This window comes from Camelus dromedarius, chromosome 19, assembly GCF_036321535.1.
Source record: "Camelus dromedarius isolate mCamDro1 chromosome 19, mCamDro1.pat, whole genome shotgun sequence".
NCBI classification, from domain to species: domain Eukaryota; kingdom Metazoa; phylum Chordata; class Mammalia; order Artiodactyla; family Camelidae; genus Camelus; species Camelus dromedarius.
The window spans coordinates 38,249,978-38,273,969 of record NC_087454.1 but is presented as its reverse complement, the minus strand read 5'-3'; positions in this window follow the sequence as shown (position 1 = coordinate 38,273,969).

Sequence of the window (23,992 nt, the reverse complement as noted above, 5' to 3'; positions counted from 1 at the left end):
GCTCATAAATGGCTTAAGATTTATACAACTTTGGATCTCCTGTGGTGACAGTTTTAGTCCGTGACTTTACTAAGCACTTATCTGACGCCTGCTACACACCCTGGGTTTCCTCTGGGCTGAGAACAGAGGAAGGGAAAGCTACAAGAGCCTAGTTCTTGAGGGCTGCCTGGGGAGGAAGTGTAGACTGGACTGTACATCATATGTATTAATTTGGCTTAATTTGATTGATTTTCATTAAACAGTAGTTTCCTAGTATTTTGAATTAGCCATTGACATTATTAATGATTAGGAAAAAGCCAACAAAATTCCTAATATTCATCACTTCTTTGAGTACATTTATAGGGACTTTCAAAACAGAACCCTCATTGCAAAGATCCTTGGTTAGAGCAAATCCTGTAAAAGCTAAGTCATTTCTTCCTTGGAAAGTATTCATTTTATATTTAACAAGTTTAGATAGCTTTTTCTGGAATATATTGCGGAGATCTGGTTCAATTTGGTTTTTTAACTTTTTTCTTTTGAATTGAGGTATAGTTGATTCACAATGTTAGGTAAGTTTCAGGTGTACAACAGAGTGATTCACAATTCTTAAAGATTATATTCCATTTATAGTTATTGTAAAATACTGGCTATATTCCCCATGCTGCACAGTATATCCTTGTCTGTTTCCTGTAATAAACATTTCTTTTTCCAATCCCCAACTGACAAATTTCATCTAAAATTAGATTTGATATCAAGGAGAAACCTACAGCATTTTCCTTTTCATTTTGAGTTTTAATATCTCATTTCCTTAACTTATACTCTGATTTCACCAAAAAAAAGTGATCAGGTAAATTAAATCCACACAATCATAGAAAAGTTATTCAAAGGTAAAAAAAAATCCTCCTACAGAAGCATGTTATATTGGAATTGTTTTCAAAAACCTTTAAAGATTGATGTCTGAACTCCACGGGGACTCACACTCACCCTTCCTAATGGGTGGATCAACACTTTTAAACTAAATTCTTCAAACTAAAAAGTCCAGCTATCGGACAGATTTTTCAGTAAATCCAGCATCTGAAATTGTTGGATTGCATGCAACCATAAAAAAGTACAGTTGCCATAATTATAAGGGGAAAGTGTGTATGATATTTAAGTAAAAATCACAGAACACAACATCGTTGCTGCCTTCCTTCTAATTCCCAGGTCAGCTCAAGAGTTTTGTACATCATTGGTTTCCACAGGGAGAAAACTCTGATATGTTCTCAGATAAAATATAATCCTCAAGCCACGCACTTGCAATACTACTTACTATAGTAAAGAATACATTTTTATCCAATGGAAGGTTGATTTAAAAAAAAAAAAAACTGGAGAGGGTTACTTGATCTTTTTAAATTATTCTTGGAGCTGAAACTTCTCTTTCTACCAAGGTAGCGTATATTATGGAACTAATGTCTAGAATTTTTTTCTTATTTGGGTTGACATGCCATTCTTGGAAAACTAAATGAGGGCCAAGTTGAAGGCTCTCTAGTGGGTATGAACATGAAACCACAAGCTCAGATGTGCAAGAAATAAGATCACATTCCTTTATTTTTCAGCCAATACATCTCCTCCTCCAAGTCCACAACCTTCCACACAGACGAGAAATTAGTATCCGTCATTACTCCCGGGATGTCCTCTGAACACACCTACCCAACCTCCTTTCATCTACACTTTCATTCCCCTCAAATACCAAGATAATAAACTAAAACAAGAGTGAGTATTGTCTTTAATGGGAGGAGGAAAAAATGTGAGGAGAATAAAGACAAAGTAATATTTCTCTAGCTTATCTAGCCGCACTAGGGTGGACTGGGGACTTAGACACAAATGAAACAGGACCAAACTGCCCTTAAGGCTCTCCGCTCAGCACGCCTCTCTTTTCTTTCCTGTGTAGCTAGAGTCGCACGACTTTTGAAAGCCAAGCGAAAGGTTGGAAATGGAAATATTACAAGGAACTTGTATTTGACATTGCAGGAACTAAATCTCTTAAGATATAGGTGATGCTTACCATAAAAAATACATATAAAATCTGTTCATTCATTAATCCATTCATTAAGTAAATATCTTGAGTGACCCCACCTCCCGGTAGCCATGCCTTGTGTAAGCCCTCGTCCTTACGATGGGTGGAGTATTTTGTTTTGCTTCTAATGAAGAGACTATGGCAGAGGAGATGGGATGGCACTTAGAGGCTGGGTTAGAAGTGGACTGTGGCTTCTGTTTTGGGCACCCCACTCACTCTCTCCTCATTGTCCATGGAGGAATCCAGCTACCTGGTCATGAGAGAAATTGACCAGGAACAGAGACCTGGCAACAGCCACAGGGTGAGCTTGGAGGAGGATGTTCCTCGAAGTCGAGCCTTCAGAAGGAAACTAACCTGACGTCTTGACTGTACCATATGAGAGACCTGGATCAGAGATGCTCAGCTAAGCTATGCCCAAGATCCCTGCCCCACAGAGACAGGACATGATTAATGTTTGTTAACCTGCTGGGTTCTGGGGCAACATCTTACACAGCAATATTATCCAATACACCATGGCTTTATACCTCCTTTCCAACAGTGTTCTAGGCTCTCAAAATCTCCTCTTAAAAGAAAGACACAAAGAGAAAAAGCACAAAGGTCCATAAGGTAAAAATACAGAAAATTCTTAATACACAAGGATTGCGATGAAAGATGTCTCAATACTGACATTGATTTTTTTCAGATAATCAATTCTTCTCTTTTCTAGCCATAGTTTCTTGTCATTAGATACGTGCCAAGAATAATTTTATAAACGTGTATTGGGGACAAAGGTTATAATTCTATGGTGATATGGAAGAATTTGTTCTAACTTTAAATCTTTACATCTCAAACTGAAAGTCCTGCATTAGCTTGATCTGCTATTTGCTTGAGAGCAAACGGCTTGCTTTGTTGCAGGAAGTTAGATGGTTTTGTTGTCTATTTTCAACAGCAAACAACTTGTCTTTCTGGTGCTGTGGGACACCTTGACATTCTTGTGGTAGTTGTGATTGTCAGAGAGAAGCTACCTTGACAGTTTATGCTACATATATTTGTACAGATTTCCTTCCAGGTGAAAAAGGAGGCAGTTAGTATGTGAGATGCCATTTATGTAAGTATACAAAAGCTTCTATATGAAATAGTCTTTGTTTTGCTTAACTCAAGAGTGGACTAAAGGTAAATGAATACAAACAGATCCAGGAGAAATATAAAGACAAAACCAGAAATCGAACGTTAAAATTTGTCATCTTTTCTTTTCAAGCTGTTTACTGAGCATGTATTAAACGTTCGAACTGATGATCATGAAATCAGGGTAGGTACCCAATATGTAGCTGTAGATTATATTTGCCTGTACTGAGACATCGGTCATTTAGATAATATTTTATTTTTCATTAGGACCTCAATTTTTCAAAATGGTACTAGTCGAAGGCGATGATTAAAAACTGTAATTTTGCTCATTATTTTTGTGTTACTCTTGGTCTCTGGTGTCACAGGAACGCCTAAAGATGACAGCTAAACCACGTGTTGGAGAACTGTCAAGACTGTCTTGTAGCTATTAGCCCATATGTGATATATCCCATCCGTTGCGCATAAGCCCCACCCTCTTCAGCAGCGCTGCCCCCACAAGACGTCAGAATTGCCTCGCTCCTCCGGTCCGTTGGCCTGCCATAGAGATTTCCTTTCTCATCTCTTATCTTTTATTAGCAAACCAATTAGATCCAAGGACAGAACCTTTTCAGCAACACTTACGTAGTTTTATAACAGAGATTGAGAGAGAACCAAATGATACCTGCTGAAATTAAATGCTTGCTGAGGGGCAGATGGGGTAATGCCTTTAGTTCAGGTATTTTACTCAATTGCCTTTTTCTTCTGAGATAAAACACAAAGTGATCCTACAGTTTTCATGGGCACTAGGATATTTTCTGTTTCTATAGTGCTTTGCTTAAAATGATGGGCTAGTTGGTAATAAAGAGACGTTAAACTACAATTTACTGTTTAGCTATGATTTCTTTCACAGTTGCAAAAGGAAATGAATTAGGCAAGTCCAGTCCCCAAAACAGATAAAACAGCCTGAATATGTAACTTGAAGCAGCTGTCTAACCTCAAATGAGATTCAAGTCTTACACTGTTTCTTAATCTATTTAATAGTTTCATTTTATTGAAGTTTAAATTCCTTTAATAATAAAAGTCAGTTATATTAGAATTCACCTGGCACTTCCAGACTCTGCTAAGAAAAGGAATGAAAAACTGATTTTTTTTATGGAATCAGATCACACCAGTTCATAAATATCCATTTTACATGTAATATTTCATAACAAAATAACCTAAATAAGTTTGTATATAACGTGCTTTGATTTTTCTAACACTTACTTGCTAGAAATTTAATTCTCAGTGATTTATAATATAAAGAAGCTTTCTGACATCAGCAGTTTGGGTTCATAATGAGACAACTATAAGATACAAGGAATCGCTCACATTTTGCTGTCTATAGATTAATACATTATTTAAAATATACACCAAATGTTCTTTCAGTTCTTGCTGTTAGATAAGATGTATTAACTTTATCAATTGGTGGCCCACCAAGGAATTCTGTACTAATAAAAATAAATCTAAAAGATCATAGAAACTCTCTGAGAAACAAGTTTTTTCTTAAATCATTTGCCTCCTAACCAGATCTTCTCAGTATAATTATTTATATATTCTATTATAAAAATAAAAATAAAATTTGATAAGAGGATGCTGTCTCAAGAATTTCCTGGCAGTGCTGTTAATATAGATTATAAGCAAAAATGCAAAGTTCCTCAATTATGAATGCATCTGGGCCAAGAATCTCAGATGAGAATTGTTGACCTGTGATTCTATATCAGACAGACTATCCTAGGAAATTATCCTGAAATGCAGACAAAATCATAGATACTTTCATCTTAATTCCAGACATATTTACATCATTTAATAAGTGACAGCAGAAAATGTCCAATAAGAGGTGGTAAACAGGTTACACAACGGGTAACATATACGCCTTATGGGATGTTTAACAGACACTTAATATGAACTTATGAAAGTGAATTACATGGTTGGTATATCAGAAAAGTTTCAGCTACATTTTAAAAAGTGACTTAAATACGACTTGTCAAATTCTCACATATAGAAGTGCAAAGTAGGTAACTTAGACCTAATATTGTGGCCCCACGACTCTCAGGTTCCTAGGTTCTTTCTGCCCCACTGTTTTTAGTGTGCTACTTCAGGTCCAAGGTGGCTGCCTATGCACCAGCCACCACATTCATATTCCAGTGAGCAGGAACTGACAGGAAGATGTGTTGTCTCTATTCACTGTTAAGAGACTTCCTGGAAAGTCCACATACTGCAAGATCTCTCATACACAGTTAGTTAGGAATACCTAATATTCCTATAGTTATAAGACAGTCCAGGAAAGCCTAGCTGTGGAAAAGTTCATTCGGAAAGAAGGGGAGATGAATATAGTTTGTGTTTTGGAGGGGAGGAGACAGCAGAGGGATAGCAGTCTTTGCACACATGGCAAGAATTGACGTTGTAATATTAAACAGAATAAAACAGTTTGAATAATTTAATTGGCAAGGTATCAAATATATACTGCTTGGAGAAAAGACTGAGAGTAAATGTCACAAATTTTAAACAACATTTCCTCTAAATGGCAGCAGAATAAGTCATTTGTTTGGCTTTGTTATAGTTTATCTGTATTTCCCAAGTTGCCTTTTTGGTGAGTTTTTATTACTTCTGTAATTTAAAAAAAACACTAACTTCCTACTGCAGTCCCCCAAAATGTTACGAGATGGGTTGTCAGTTGGAAACATAAATGTAGAAAGGAGGGCAAACTTCGAGCTGGTTCATTCGAAAGATTCAAAGGGTGGAAGTGACTTAACAGTAATTATTAGATTTAAGAAGAGAACCAGAGAGGAGGGAGCACGGACCTGAGCATGACGTTTGCCTCATACCAAAGGTAACTGTGGATTTATCCAAACAGAGAGACAGCAGGAGGGCTTGTGAAGACCCAGGAGTTTAAGGCTCGAGGCTCAGTCAGAACATCAGAGCACAGCTCCCTGTCACCGTCAAGCAAACAATCTGGAGGGAAATAATAGCTACATATTCGTGGGGGAGCTGCAAGAGACAGAGACTCTCTGAGCTGCAACAAAGGAAGATCTAAGACTGTGGGTGGATCTGACACTGAGAAAAACCCCCTGGCAAACAAACAGCCCTCACAGTAATCCCAGTGTGCACCGGGGGTAACCACGGCAACGGAAAAAACTCAAACCAAACCCAAATCCTGACCTGATTAATACAAACTCCCAAACCTAGAAGATAGAAAGGCATGTCCATTTCTAGTCGTGAAACTGTTGATCTTAGTCTCTGTGGTCCTATATGATATGTATGTCTTAGAAGAAAAGGCACACCAAACGGAGAGAAAAATCAGACCCTGAGGCCAAGACAATCAATGGACACATACTCAGATATGACACAAATGTGGAAAATATTTGAGAACTTGTTATATTTAACTTTTGAACTTGTTACATTAGAATTTCTAATGGAAAAAGTATATAACATGCGAGAACAGATAGGTAACTTTAACAGAAAAATATAAAATATATTAGCTACTATATATAAAAATGGATAAAGACAAGTTTCTTCTGTATTTCACAGGGAACTGTATTCAGTATCTTGTAATAACCTTTAATAAAAAAGAATATGAAAACAAATATATGTGTGTGTATGACTGGGACATTGTGCAGTACACCAGAAATTAACACGTTGTAATTGACTACACTTCAACTAAAAAAAAGAAATCAAAAAGATAATTAGTGCTGAAAACAAAAAAAGAGAAAATCAAACAGAAATGACAGAGGTTAAAAAAAAAAAAAAAACCACAGTAAAAGAAACAAATAATGTCTTTGGCATTCTTACAAGCAGATAATGCACCTGAGGAAATTATCAGTAGATAGCTCAGTAAGAATTGTCTAAACTGAAACATAAAGAAAAAAAAAAAGAGAGTGACAAAAAAAGAACAGAGCATTCCACCTCTATGGGCTAGATAAATTACTGAAACCTCAGGAGATAAGACAAAGAGAGCAAAATGTGACAAAAGAAATATTTGAAGGAATACTGACTTAAGGATTTTCCTAAAATAATGACAACAAACAATTCAAAGATCTAACACTGAACAGGATAAGTACAAATACACACACACGTGCGCACACACACACACACACACACATCCCTAGATGTATCATACTTAAACTATTGGGAAAAAAGATGAAGATAAAACCCTTAATTTGCCCAGAGGGAAAAGACACATTGCAGTCAGAGGAAGGGAGAGAAGCAGTACAGTGCAGTTTTTATCAGAACTCATACATAACAGAAGAAAAAGAATTGAAATCTTTAAAATATTGAGAGAAAAACATCCGTCAAAGCAGAATTCTATACCTAGCAAAAACAATTTTCCTCAAAACTACAAGAGAAATAAAGAATTTGTCAAACAGACAAAAATAGAGAATTCATCTCCAGCAGACACATACTTCAACAAATGTGAAGTGTATTTCTTCAGGCAAAATTCAGACATCATCCAGAAACCTAATCAACACGAGGAAATGAGGAGGGTTGGAAATGTAATAAATGAGGGCAAACGAGGATGATTGTTTTTGTTTGTAATTATTCTTAAAATGCTGCCTGTCCAAAGCAAAAATGGCAGCAATGTATATCCTGTGTTGACAGCATATGTAAAAATGTATGGTAACAGTACAAATGATGGCAAGAAGGACAGGGAATATAATTGTGTAATGTCTTTACACAGCATGTGAAGAAATATAATAGTATGTGAAAGTGGATTCTGATTAACTAGAGATGCATATTGTAAATCTTGGTGTATACCAAATGTGGTATGTAACTATTAAGTTGAATGAACATAAATCTGAATTATTAAAAAGTGCTCAATTAGGTCCAAACAATACCAACCAAGGGAAAGAACAAAAAAACAGAGAGGACATACATAATGCAACTATCAAATAATATATCAAATATATTAAAAATCACCAAAATGTAAATGATCCAAACATGATAGATGAAAGATAGACAGATAGACAGATAAGATAAATACATATACATGCATGCATTACATAGCTACATAGCTGTGTGGTCTATGCATGAATTAATGTATGTACATATATTTCTGAGTTCTTTTCGCTGAGAAGGGACTACAAGCAATAATACCCTAGTTGCACATCTAGCATCCAGACCTTGGTTTCCAAATACTCTTCTTCAGTAAAAGGAACCCAGATGCTGCCTTCTAAATACTATTCTGTAATAAAAAGAAACCTTATGAAGTGCTTGATTCCAGGCCTGGATGAGGGAAAATCCGAGGTGAACTTGGAACATTGTGTGGTGTCAGAACACGAGAATGTGCACAGAGAAAGATGGAAGCACATAGAAAAGACACAGAAGTCATCCCAGAAGAGCTCCTCTTAGCTAAAGCTTGGGTAATTCCAACAACAAAATAAATAACAATCGTATTGATTATAATTCACAAAATAAGTCCATAATGATGTAAATTTTGAATAAATAAATATATCAGGGAAAGGGGCAGTTCATGCTTATAAAAGAACTCTGCTTGTTAAATTTAAAATGACTGAGGTCAACAAGAAAGCACCATTAGAAAACCATAATATTAATTTTTGAGTCTTAAAATCAGTGAGTGGAAATTTGAAGAGAAGAAAGATATTTGCACAGTCTCAGCATATTTCCCCTAAGATGTTTACTAATTACAGTGGGAAAACTAGTGCTGTACAGTGGAGAAACCCGGCAGACATTTTCTTAACCAACTGGGCAGTGTAAAGACACATCACCACCCCGTGTCCCTGAAAAATTACAGTGAGAACAGTGTAACGTTTCTGTGATGTTCATGTCAAAAATTCATGACCTCAATCACATCATAAGAAGACATCAGACAAACCCACTTTGAGGGACATTCTACAAAATGATTGACCAGTATTCTTTAAAAGTATGAAAAGCAAAGGAAGATGAGAGAGTTTCACAGACTTGAGGAGACTGAGGACACGTGACCACTGAAGGCAATGTAAGACCCTGGATCAGATTCTGGAGCAAGAAAAAGACACTGGCAGAAAGACTGGTGAGATCTGAAAAAGGCCTGTAGTTTTGTTAGTATTATTACACTAATACTAATATTTGTTTAAAAAAAATTACCACAGTTATGTAGGATTTTGATATTGGGGGAAGCTGGGTACAGGGTGTACAGCAGCCTTCTGTCAAATCTTTGCAATTGCTCCAGAGATCTAAAATTATTTCAATAAGAAAAGTTTTTTAAAAATTACTTAAAAAAAAAAAAAGTAATGAAAACCTATGTGAGAATGAAAAGTTTAAGAAAGTAACATTCAATAAGACAATTCAAATTGAAAATTTTAAAAAGCTTCTCAGAGACTCTGACCTGCAGGGAATTGAGAACCAACAAGATAAACACTCTGTAACACAAGCCTTCCACTAATATTAACCTTCAACTTCTACTGAAGACCATGGAGAGCCAGGGGCAATCTAAGACCAAGTGAAATCTCCTGACAAGCCTGCAATGGGCCTGCAACACCACATTCACCTGCACAGACCCCACCCTGTCCTTGAAGCTCTCCAAAATTCTCTCTCATTCCCTACTTGCCATTCCACGGTGTTGGCTTGGTTTTATTGCAGCTCTGTGCCACTATCTTTGTCATCTGACTTCTTGCTCCAAACACATGAGCACTGCCCTCAAGTTGGCCTCCCTCCACTCCTCCACCTCTAGCACAGGCCACCGAACAACGAGGGGACCTTGAACTCAGAACAGAGCATATGACTTCTTCCAACCACAACTCAGAGCTGTTGCCACATGCCATGGAGATTTGGAAAGATTAGAGGAATTGGTAAGTAATTAGTAAGATTTAGGTCAAAAAAAAAAAAAAAATCAAGCTAAGAGAAGAACAAAAGCAAAACACAAAAAACAAACAAAAGCAAAAAAACAAAAAAGACCCTGAATTGCCAAGACAATCTTGAGACAAAAGAACAAAGCTGGAAATATCACAGTCCCTGTCTTTAGACTGTATTACAAAGCTACAGTAATCAAAACAGTATGGCACTGGCATAAAAAGACAGAGATCAATGGAACAGGATAGAGAGCCCATAAATTAACCCACACACTTGCAGTCAATTAATCTATGACAAAAGATGCAAGAATATACAATAGAGAAAAGACAGTCTCTTGAAAAAGTGGTGCTGGGAAAACTGGGCAGCAAGGTGTAAAAGAATGAGATTAGAAATCCCCTCACACCAAACAGAAAAATAAACTCAAAATGGATTCACAATCTAAATGTAAGTCCTGAAACCATGAAACTTCTAGAGGAAAATATAAGCAGAAGACTCTTCCATATAAATCACAGCAATTCTTTTTTTGAATTTGTCTCCTAAGGCAAAAGAAATGCAAAAGCAAAACAATGGGATGTAATTAAAATTAAAATTAGCCTAATTAAAATTAAAAGCTTTTGCACAGCAAAAGAACCCATCAACAAAACGAAAAGACAACCTTCCAAATGGAGAACATATTTGCAAATAATATGACCAATAGGGGTTAATAGCACAAATATATTAACAGCTCACACAACTCAACTCCAAAAAAACACACAATTCAATTTAAAAATGGGCAGAAGACAAGAACGGACATTTTTTCCAAAGAAAAAGCAGCACACAAATAACAGCTCAACATTGCTAATCATCAGGGAAATGCAAATCAAAATCATAATGAGATACCTCACACCTGTCCAAATGCCTATCATCAAAAAGTATACAACTAACAATTGTTAGTGAGGGTGTGGAGAAAAGGGACCCCTTGTACACTGCTGATGTGATTGTAAGTTGGAGCAGCCACTATGGAAAACAGTATAGGAGTTCCTCAAAAAATTAAAAATAAGACTACCATATGATCCAGCAACTCCACTGCTGGATATATATCCAAAGAAAATGAAAACACTAATGTAAAAAGATACAGATATGCCAATGTTCATAGCAGCATTATTTACAATAGTCAAGATATATAAGCAGCCTAAATGTCCATCAGCAGAGGAATGAACAAGGAAGATGTGTTCTGTCTGTCTGTCTATCTATCTATCTGTCTATCTACAATGAAATATTACTTGGTCATAAAAAAGGATGGAATTCTCCATTTGCAACATGTGGATGGGTCTAGACATTATTATGCTTAGTGAAATAAGTCAGACAGAGAAAGATCAATACTCTGTGTTATCAATTATATGTGGAATCCAAAAAATAAAACAAAACAATGTATATAACAAAACATAAACAGACTCATAGATATAGAGAACAAACTAGTGGTTACCCGGGGGGGAGGGGGTGTTGGTAAGGTAGGAGTATGGAATTAATAGACACAAGCTACTATATATACAAAAAATAAGCAATAAGTACATATTGTACAGTACAGGGAAATATAGTCATTATTTTGTAATAACGTTAAATGAAGTATAATCTATAAAAATATTGACTCATGATGTTGTACATCTGAAACTAAAAAAAAATTGTAAACCAACTATACTTGTTTTTTTAATGTTAAAAAAAGATCTTAAGCAGCATAACCATTATTATGAAGTTTAAAGTTAAAGCACCTTTTCCAATGGAGTTACATATCAATCAGGAAAAAAGGATAACAATAAAAATAAAAATAAAATATCCTTGTGACTAAATTTAAAATAAATTTCTACTGCAGTCATAGAAAACTTTATAATCATTAGTTGAATAATTTCTTTCTTTACTCATTAGCACACTGGACATATTTAAAGTGTAAACAGGGAAAGAGACTGTAAAATTACTGATTTAAAGGTTAGCTTAACAAATCTTTCAATTTACTAGATTTGAATGTCAAAATTTTTGTTTATTAACCTAGTAGTGACTAAGAATAGACTTGCTTTCAAGTAAATTGTTTTTAATGAACAGAAAAATCAATTCTTAACAATAGCAATGAATCTTTGTTCCTTGTTTATAAATACACTCACAGGAAAAACTGTTTCATCACAAAACAATTATTAAATTGACGAAAAGTAACTCTAGAGAACTTCAGATGAAAACAAAATAAACACACTAGACAGATTAAGCAAAAGAACAACAACAATTAAAAAAACACTAGTCTATTCATGAACACTAATTTCATTTAAAGAAAATGAAATTCTTCCTATGAGAAAATTGATGCTCAAAGTCTTTAATCAAAAGACAAAAATTGATTATTCTTTTCCTTTGAGAGTCATTAAACAGAAAATTTTCTAGATTGAAAGCCACTGATAGATTAACTCTTTAAACTCCCCAGCAATTTATAAATATTTGTTAATACACCTTAGAAATTACTTTTCTACAAGATATTGAACTTCAGCATTTCATTAGAATGAGTGTCAGAATGGTTGACTTGGGGGGGGGCGCTATCTGAGTCAATAATAAAACCAATGGCTTCAGATTTCTTAAAGGAGAACAAAAAGGCTGTTGTACATGCAGAATGAGACTCTCACAGTTGCCTCCCTGCTGGCATCTTCTTCTGTTTGATCCTCTCCTTACAAGCCTGAAATCAACAAGTCTCAGGCAGCTAGTTCTTTATGTGAACATTGAAATAGGCTGAAAAGACTGCTTTTCCAAAAGCAGGTAACACAGGATAGTGCCCTGCAGTGCTGTATGATACAATTCAGAGAGAGTTGTATTGCCACTTAAATTGTGGACATATTGAAGGGGATCAAAACAGGCCAGCAGGCATCGCGGGACAGCTGCCAAGAAGGTCTTACAGCACAGTGTTTCATTGTCACCTTCGCTTCACGAAGATAAAAGCTTAACAAGGAGCAAGTGATTCGTTCTGGTGGTGATTACAGAAAGGGAGAGAAGCTTCTGGAGGGAGGCTATAAAAAGAGTAGGCTGGAAGTTTGAAGTGAAGCACTGCTAATTTGGAGACTTTCATCCTTCCTAGACTCCACGAGTGATGACACCGCTGTGAGAAATGGGTTTGTGCAAGAAGTTGTGTGTGGTTGAATACAGAACAGTAGACACTCAGTTACCCTCTGCGTTAAGATGGGCTGATCAACTCATGGCCTTCAGCAGAGATGTACCAGCCCTGGTGATTTTTCTGACACGTGGATGTTCACACACAGCCATGAAGACAGGGGAGGACTATGAAGTATTTTCAGCAGCAATTTTCTTTAAAACAATTGTTCACCTGTAAGGGTCAGCACTTAGACTTAAGTCTTTATTTGACTTCTCATGAACAGATCATTTAGCCCTTGAAAATCTTTAAAATACGAATCTAAGGATGATTTTTTATGGGGCGTGGATTATGGATATAAAGTCTGTTGACCTAAAATGAATAGGCGGCCAGTTATTTCTCCAGTAAAAATGGGTTGATGTGGGGTCAGCAAAGAATTGCAATTTGGAGTCTGCAGCCATGGTAAGCCACCTGCAAGTCCTCTATACAAGGAGAGGAGAACTCTTTCGTAAAGGAAAACAGGAAGGTGTGAGGGCTGTAGTAAATCAAGAGTCCACTGGAGGAAGGGAGAATCTGAAGTGCAGTGACTTTTCATTGGCTGAGCTGTGACAGCCTCTCACTGGCTGAGGTCCTGCCAGGCAGGCAGAGGAAGTCTTTTTTCTTCCTGTTGGGCTCTGCTCTCACGGTAGGGCGTGAGCACTCCCCTTTCTGGTTGTCTGATTATTTTACCTAAGGTTTCTGTCTATTACTTTTTACATTCTTCATAATGAAAGAAAAGTTAAGATAAATACATAGAGGGCATATAAAAATAGAAAAAAAATACATTATATTTCTAGGTAAAAGGGTAAGGCAAAGATGGATCACAGAGCTTCCCTTCCCCAATACCGAACACAAAAAGCAATCATTTTAATAATGAATAAATGATTTATCAACAACAGATAAGGAATGGAGAATAATCTCATACGTAAACTCTGACATGGTTTAACCTGACTTCAAATCCTATGTCTGTCTCCCAGAAGCAATACAAGGGTAGAGAGTAATCCCACTTTATCACGCAGACACTATTTGGAAAGAACCAAATGCAGAATTGAGTAATAATATTACTGGTGATTTCAGGGATCTCCTTGAGAACGTAATGGTCTTGAGTCTTAGCTTTAACCTTCTGGAATATAAATTAATCTCTCCAAACCTGTGTAACCCAGGCTCCAGTTTTACAGCACAGAGATATTTCCAAAGTTATGGATCTCATCATTCTTGGAAATGTAATAACATACCTCCAGAATTATTTAGGAGTCTACCTGCTGAAGTAACCATTTGACTGTCAAGGAGATAAGTCTCACTGGTCTGTCTTCTGGCTTCTTGTATCAAGGCTGTGCAATTTCATTCTGATTTTGCAGTCTCTTGCAGGCTGCTTATGCATATGTAATATGATGAGTTTACTCACTTACAAGTCAATTTTCTTTCCTTCCGTATTGATCGTGAAGAGGCTTTCAACAGAATTTTAGTTTTTTTCCACTGATAAAATAGCTAACTCTCACTAAGTGTTTACTATACTGATACAATTTCCTCATGAACAATGAGCAACTACTATTATTATTCCAATTTTACAGATGAAGAAACTGAGTTAGGAGAAGATAAATACAATTGCCCCAAATCATGCAGCTAAGGGATGAAGGATGAGGGATTAAAAACAAAAACGCTGACCTCTACTACCTTAGTGTCTCAGGAGATGCTACCATAGCGTCTATTAAAAACCCCACAAGCCAAAACCTGACCGTATTTCAGAGCTACCTCTCAATGGGGAAGGCAACATGAACTTTGAGGGGAGTCCCCCCAAATTAGATTACCTAAATAAGAAAGTGGAGTGACTTTTTAAAAATTCTAAAATAGCAGATTCTCCACCAAAGAATCTAAAAGTTTCTTCTGAGATATCTCTGTCCACTATTTCTTAGTATATATATTTTTTTATTGAAGTATATAGTCAGTTTACAATGTTGTGTCAGTTTCTGGTGTACAGCATAAGGCTTCAGTCATACGTAAATATATATATTTTCATATTCTTTTTCACCATGAGTTACTACAAGATATTGAATATAGTTCCCTATGTCCACTATTTTTGCTGTCAGGTTACCAAAAGGTAGCGAGAATACAATACCCCATCCTCAATCCCTGCCTTGGATAGGAAGATAAACAAGACTGGAGAAAAGTTGAAGAGGGTCACTGAGACTTCATCATAATTGAATCAAAGAGGTGGATGAATTGTTTCTCATGAAGTATGAACAAGATGTCAAGGAATGGTGTGGAAACTGTGCCAGGAAGCCACGCGCACCAAAATGGTTTGAAAAAGCAATGTAACATGCAAAAGACTGATGGAGAAGCCAGCCTAGACCTAGCCCAGCGCCTCCTCCCTTCCTCTTTCTCAGTATAAGTATTCTTTGTGGTGTTATGGGCTGAACATTGATGTGTCCTCCGAAATTCATGTGTTGGAATTCTACGCCCCAAGGTGATGGTGTCAGGGAGCGGAGCTCTGGGGAGGTGATTAGGTCATGAGAGTGGAGCCCTTAGGAATGGGAGCTATGTCTTTATGAAGGAGCCCCGCCCCCAGAACTCCCTGAGCCTTCCCACCCTGTGAGGAAGAAGGTAACCATCTGCCAGCAGGAAGAGGACCTCACTGGAAGGGGACCACGCTGTCACCCTGACCTTGAGCTTTCAGTCTCCAGAACAGTGAGAAGAAAATTTCTGTTGTTGACCCAGTCGCCAGCATTTTGTTATAGCAGCCCAAACAGACTGAAACATGTTGTAAGAAGACTTAACACAAGACCTGACCTCTTAGAAACTTTTAGGCAATATCCAGGGGTGATGATTTCACAAGTGTCTACTTAGTCCCAAAACCGCCGAGTCATACACATTAAATGTGTGCAGGTCTTTATATGTCAAAGACGTGACATTTTTTTTATACATGACAAAAATCAATGAAAATAGAAACCATGGAACTAATCAGTGAGTGCCCTCCTACAAAAATAGTAGAGAGAAAAATAAAATAGTACTAAAATTTTTAAAAGTAGAGAAAATAGTAAAATGGTAAAAGTAAATTAATTTTCTGTTTTTGAATTTCAGAATTACGGATAAAGGCAACAAATATATATCTCTACCAGATAATTAAAAGCCCTGTAAATCGTTTTAAAAATCATTGATGGCAAAGTACAAGAAATCAAAGGTTAATGAAAATACAGAATTCAAGATGGAAAGCAGTATCCATGGTAAGAGGACTAGGGGAGAACACAGAATATATTTGAATATAGAACTAATCTTACTTGGGAGCACAGAATGTTCTAACTGAAATGTGATAAAATATCAGCATATATGACCAAGCTGTCCCATGTCTATTGGAGGAAGGGTACACCTTGAGCTGTTTGGGTTTTATCCTAGAAAAGCAACAATTGTTGAACAACAACAAAAAAAATGGTGAATGTAATTAACAAACCTTACCAATAAAAAGAGAAAAATACTTCAAAAAGACAAAAAATTAAACTTATATTTAAAAAAAAAAAACATTCACTAAGGATTGACTAAGGAAATTCTCAAACTTGATAAATGGTACAAAACAGAGACCTCAAGAGACATCAAAATTAATCATAAAATATAGAATCTTTACCACTGCATCCAGAAAGACTTTTATTTTTTCTTGTTTGAGTTTTTATAATGAAGGCACATTAGTTGTGTAATTAAAAATAGCTTTTTTAAAAATCTGTTGTAAAAATTATTGCAGAGTAGAAATAATGGAAGTATGCTGACATTAATATTTGTTGGTTTTCTCTAGGCATAGTTATGCATAGTTTGACTCAATTATTCCCTTGCTTATTAAAAGAATGTTCTAATAACTGCAAGAAAACACTTTTCACTATTTGAGACAAACAATTTCAAATAATTTAAAGATAGCCATATTAAAGTTTATATTTTAGAAATGGACAAAATTGGAAATAAATGAATTCAAATTCATGGTGGCTAATTCCTCTAGATACTTATTTTAAAAGTGAATTGCACAAGGAAAAATACTCATACTGGTAGTTTTGTTCTTAATACAGAGGAAAAGATGGATTTTTTTCCTTCTAACTAAAATTGGCAGTTAATTTTTGAGTCCTAGAAGCAAGTCTGAACTGGAAACACACACACACACACATAGATGCACAGGGTAAATTACAGTCATTTTAATGATTGTGTACTTTTGTTCCAAAGGATATGTGTTAGCAAATAGATTAATATATATATTTGAATATAAAGACAATGATACATATGCATGTATTGTCTAAATACTTGATTAGGAACGTCCTTCAACCAAATGGTGAATTTCTTACACTTCTGTGGAGTTTATGATACTTTTTTTCTCATCCAACTAGTTTCATCTTGACAGGGTAGTTTTAATGGTGAAAACCCTTATAATTTATGTATAACTTCCTTCTTCTTCAGCTGAAGTAATTTTAGTTCTTATAAAGTATTTATCCTGAAATTCGAAGGTTTCCATTTTCTGGCCTAGAGATGACGACTTTTTAATAGGAACATAGAAACGTAATGAGTCTTAGTCTCCTGGGCTTTGGGCCTTTTCTGAAAACACAGTGTTATAATTCCACGCCCCTGCAAGCCTTGCATGGTGAAATGGGGATTTCTTTTTCATCCACAGATGAGAACTAAGGCACTAGGTGAATGTTCTAGGTCTTATGAGCCCTGTGGGTGCAGGCTAGAGACAGGAAGAGGCTTCCAACCCATAAAGACGAGGCTCCAGTGGAGCATCCTCTGCTCTGGGTCAAAACCAGGAGAGCGAGTTTACGTGCTGGCCTTGGCCATCGTGTCCAGGCGGCTCCGTGGCCACTGACTGGTTCCACTTACACGGAATGGCTGGTTGGGGAAAATCAGAGTAAGTCCCCTCAAGATGGCTGCTGGCTCCCTCCATCTCTCTGTTCATGAATTCATTGGTATCAATAACATGCTGTTTTGATATAGTTGCCAAAGAATATATTCAGCATTTCTTTTCCACCTGATCTAGAGGCTAAGTTACACAAGTTGATGGATTGGAGACCTCACTAATTTCTTTCTTTATTACCATTTTCTCCTTAAGAACTAGTAATAGTTAAAATGCATAATCCACAACTGATCGTCTCTTTCAGACATAGTGACGTTCTCAATGGTTCAAAGCAGTTAAAAAAGTCATTCCAACCCATTCGTCATTGTTTCTCCCCATTACTCTACTGATTTCTCAGCCAGACAAGGCAATTGAAAACCAGAATGGTTTACAAGCACAGATTTGCCCTATATTTTCTTTCTACCTCCACCTGCAAAAAGAAATGACATCATTTTCTCAGTGAGAATGGAGAAATCAAGCTACTTTCCCAACCACTCTGTTCCTGTGGTCAGGAGGACTTATCTGCTGTCCTCTTTCCATTATGGACTGATGCTGTGGAAGACGGTGCCCTAAGGTGTCAAACCTGGAATCAAGGATCTACTTCTAGAGAACACATTGCCTTGTGACATCCCATAGGAAATGCAGTTTAGTCTTAATTGGCTTAAGTGAAGTTCAGTCTACCATATGATATGATATAATTTATTCCAAAGGCTTCAAAAATTCAGGTTCTAGAAAGTTCAATGTTTCTGGTAGGATCCAGTTGCAAGACACAGAAACCTTTCTGTTTATCTATTTTTTTTTCTTTTTAGGTTAGACTTTATTTTATCACCCAGATTTTTATTTATTTTTATTTTTGTATATTATATTTTTATTTTTATATTTATTATTTTCATATATTATATTTATTTTTATTTCCTGAGAATTGGGGTTTCTAGGGTGTAGGGGTGCTAATTAAGTTTATTTATTTTAATGGAGGTACTGGGGATTGAACCATGGACCTTGGTCATGCTAGGCATGCATTCTGCCACTGAGCTATGCCCTCCCCCCTGTTTATCTTGAGTTAATTTAACACAAGTAACAAAGTGGTGGCACGTGTCAGAGGCAGGGCCCTGAGAAATGACCTCCAGGACAACACTGGCACACTGGCTTCCCAGGGCTGTCTGCCAGCCAGGGTGGCAGAGACACCCCCGGAACACACACTTTGCCCCCTGCTTGGCATCCGTGAAGGCAGAGACTGGAAAGTTGGACATTATTGCAGAAAAAGACCATAGCTCCAAATTTCACACAAGTGCATCAATTTGATAGAACCTAATTTTCAATCCGAATCCTAGCCACAGGGCAGCACAGAAAATGACATTTAGCTTTGCAGCGTCTGTAGTTCAGGAAGGCACAAAAAAAGAGGTCATTGCAGACGCTGAAACCAGTTCACCTCCTGTACTGTGTAATCCCAGCCCCTCCAAGTCTGATCTTTAAGATCTTCTATGATCTTACCTCCTTTATTTCCAACTGTGCCTCCCACCCACTATACCTTTAGAAAACATTTTTAAGATCAACAGTCTCTAGTTTATTACTAATAGAAAGAAATTTTCGGAATTTACAAACACCTATACCATTCATTGCCAGGAAAGCTTTTGATTTGAAGGCATTACCCATGTCTTCTTTTCACAATGTATACAAGGGAAGACCTTCATCTCCTTTTTTTGTAATTTTGCTTCCATTCAATTGCCTAGTTTTAAGCTGCCACTTGAAAATACCCAGTGGAATATTTCCTTCTTCGGTTTACTTGAGATGGCTTACTGCCTTATGGAGAAAATACAAAATTAAGATTAATTATTATAAGGATCTCAGCTTAACATCCAAGCTATAGTACAAGAGATAGTATTAGTAAATATGACTGTATGGTTGAGAATTGTCTACAGCACTATGATTCGTGTTACATTATATTTCTGAGTTACAAGCTTAAAATAAGAAGCCACCTTATTCAGCTCTTCAGCAATTTTTAAGAATTTGCTCCACTCTTTACAACAGAACATTGTATACCTCAGTTGCACATTCCCAAAATATATGTGCTGTAAGAAAACACATACTTTAGTCTAAAAAAATTACACATATAAATCAAAACTCTTGTCAAATATTTAATACTCTCTCCACCCAACGTGAACAGTTTTGTATGAAATGTTACAATGATGCTTTGTTGTACACAGTTTCAGCAACAGATGAAATTGTTAGAGCAGGCAGATAGCTGGATGTGAGCAGAGAAAGGAGAGACACAGGCCACATGCAGGAAACCCCACATCATGGAAGCACCAGGGGTCCCTGGGCAGAGAAAGAAAAGCAGGATCCTCTGGGCTGATAAGTGGTCACAAATCTGGGGATGATAAGTGGCCCAGAGGTCGGCAAGGAAAAGTGGGAAAAGGCAGGGATCTCTAGTGTCTGAATGTAAACTTTTGCTCATTATGCCCTCATTTCAATAAAATTAGCCTTGCAGATAAGAACTACCCATCATGCACTGATTCCATGACACTTCCGATCCAGACTAAATAAGAACAAAAATCCCTCCTCCCTTTAGGAAGGTGGAGTTGGGATGAAAATCAGGGAATATGACCTCAGACCCTTCCCTCCCTAGTGAATATTCCGCCCATTCATTTTTACACCCTCTGTAACCAACTTGCCAAAGAAACTTGGGGCAGCCGCTCACCTGAGCCTGCCTGCTCTCCCCTTGAGAGTGTGCTCTCCAACCTTTAATAAATTTTCACTTCACTGTTTTAACCATTACGTCTTGTCTCTGAATTCTTTCTAGGACGAGACAAGAATCTGGAACACTGGTTACATCCACCGGCAACATCTTCACAGTGCTTTTTTCTTGGCGTGTTGCAGAATGTACAGTGCAGTCAACAAACACCCCAGACTGTGTGAAACAAACAAACTGAAATGATGCATCACATCATCTACTAAGGAGGAAGAAACAAGGTCCTGGTTGTGAATCATGAACTATTTAGGGTCTGGGTAACCAGGAGTTAGAGGATCTGCTGAAGTCATTTAGGTCTTCCTTCTGCTGTGATATTGAAGGAGTAGGAAACAAAATAACAAACTGGCTTCCCGGCCATTATGCTCTCCCCTGCCTAGACATTCTTTAATGAGAATAACTTTACCCCAGAGGCCACACCCCAGGAAGGAGGTAATGGGCTGATAATCTCAGAAGAATGGACAGACCCTCTGGAGTTCTTCCAAGAAGCAGGGAAGATTCACCAAGGTTAAGATGAGTGTAGCTCCCTGTAAAATGCCCTGATTCTTATCACCTTTTCTGTTCCATCCAGATTTTCGATAAAACCTCAGGACCCCAATCCAAGAGGGATTCTCAGTCTTTAAGGCATTAGCCTGCTTTGGCTCCCCTTTTCCTGGCAAAGCAATAAATCTGTTCTTTTCTGATTTTCCCAAAACTCTGCCTCTGAGTCCTAATTCGGTTTTCAGAGTACAGAGGCCAGTTTTGCAGGATCAGTATTCACCGAACTACTGAAGCGCCTCTCTCAGGCAAACTGAATTCCTTTATAAGGTTTCCTGAGTATGCTGCAAAATTTCCTCTCTCTGTGTCTTTGATTACCATTTTTCCTTTTCATCTGCCCCAAACCTACCCTTTCTTTAGTGCAGAAGTCTCTTCCTCATCACTGTGTTAAAGTTTTATTTCTCTTAGAAGATCATTGACCTTTGAAATCAGTCTCTTTTTGATCATCTTTGCCTCTCTCACTTACAATTTTAACAGTGTCATGAACACGGGGGCCCCGTAAACATCTAAAAATATAACAAAAGCAATTTTATAATTTTATGCTGCTAATTTCCTTCACACATACTTTATGCAATGTGAACTTCACTGTTAATAAACAAATATCACTCCTAGGGAATTAATTTTCAAAATGTTTTCAATGTTCAGGGCATTTTATTCAAGCAAAAAAAATGTACCCAGATGACGAATAGACTTCAAGGATTTTCTGATTGAGGTGGTATCCACACCATCCCAGTGTTTACCCATGGCCACCACCCCAGACACACAGAGCCCCTGATGGAACTTCCTTAGACCCACTCAAAATACAGTGTTGTAAATTGCTTCCTCAGGTGCACCCCATCCCATGTGATTGTCTGTGTGTGTCTCTGTGTGTGTGTGTGTGTGTGTGTGTGTGTAAATATTCTTGAAGGCACAGTAACACCCAGGAGCATTGTGGAGTTATTACTTAACTAGATTCACAGGATGCTCTATAATAACTAGGACCTAGATATTTTAATTCCATACATTTTTACCTGTCCTGCCTCAAAGCTTAGGAAGATGAAGGTAAAGAATGGATGCATAGAAAATAGACCAGACAGAAAAGAAAAAGAAAGGAAAGAAGAGAAAGAAGAAAACTAAATGGCTGTGGGAATTACGGGATGGAAGGATGGGACTTCCTGCATGGGAAAAGGGAAAAGAAAAAGAAGAAAAGAAATATGATACAGATCATCAACACCTCGTGAAGGAAGCTTCCAGAGTCCCTAACCCATCCCCTGGGCTAGGTTAATTACTTCCCTTCGTTTCCCTTGTCATATTCTGAATAGTCCTATTATTTGGAAACAGTCATAGAATTCATAGAACCATTCATAGTTTATAAAACTAATTAAATTCTCTTTATATATGTACATAGAAAACACACCTCACAAAGAGTGGACCATTATTTCTAGTCCCCATCATACTCAAAAGGTGAGCTGTTCCAAATCTGACATCATTTTCCTCTCATCTAAAACATCTGCCTGTTGGACTCTACTTAAAAATTGTATGTAACAAAACACTACAGGTGGATGTTATCAGGATTTAGTAAATAAGATAAAATAAAATGGTTACTACTGAGCCCACGAGATTTCACAGGTTGTTTTAATTAGGAAAAATGCTGTTGGTTTTATGTTCTATTCATGCAGCCAGATTTTTTTTTTTATATTTCTTCTTCCATCCACAGAATACAATATGGTTTTATGTAGCCCAGTATTCTTCACAAACTGCCTAAAGTGTGATATATTGTGAACTTTCTATTGTATTTCTTTTAAAAAAATATATATATATAACATTTATTTCATCAAATTGATATTGCTCCTTTCTGAAATGTTGTATTGGTTGAGCTTTGCAGAAGGAAGACAAGATCATCCTATTGGCAGGATTTCGCAGACATACTAATTGCTACTTACTATTATTTGGCTGTAGAAGTTAGAGAACCAGTAAGTGTGGTGCTGTATTCTTGTCAAGTATGTTTGGGTTATCAGGTGGTTACAGTAGGGGATTTACAAATGGAAAGTGCCTTCTTTTCCATTTTATAACCAACCACTGATTCATCATCTGACCTTAGTCCACTGACGTCTCTGTATCTCAGTTCAACTGGGGAATTTGGGGAAAGTTAGAATTTTGCTGACAGATGTTGCATCGCATCTGAATATATTACACAGAAATTACACATAGCTTTCTTATCTTTCGCTATGCAAAAAACTTGACAATGACTAAAAAATATTTCTGCTTCACTAAGTGTTTACTGTTCTATTAAAATGTGTCTCATACCTAAGGAAAAAAACTTTAAATAATTATTATATTTCAATTTAAATGAGTGACTTATTAACTTAGAATATTTATCTTTAACATAAACGTGAATGCATTCGTTTACTATTAATGTAAAATATACCTTATATTTGTCTTGTTATATACACCCTGTAGGTGTAACATAGATGTGCATGTGCACGTGCAGGGAGGACCTGACTGAGCTGGAACTTTCTCCATGGCTGCGCTGCCTGAACAGAGTCAGCATCTGCTACCTAGTAGGGACTTAATACATGTTTGTTGAATGAAGGAAGGAAGGAATGGGCAAAATGTCTATTGTTACGTCTACAATTATGTAAATCATGTCATACTTGAATGTGAAAAGGAAACGTGTCTTTGTTCATGTCACAAAAAGTCCTCAATACACCCCCATTCTACAGGACGATGAAGGAGTGATACGGAAATTGAGGAGGACACTGTGGGGCCTTCCCAGGAACAAAGTCCTCCCCA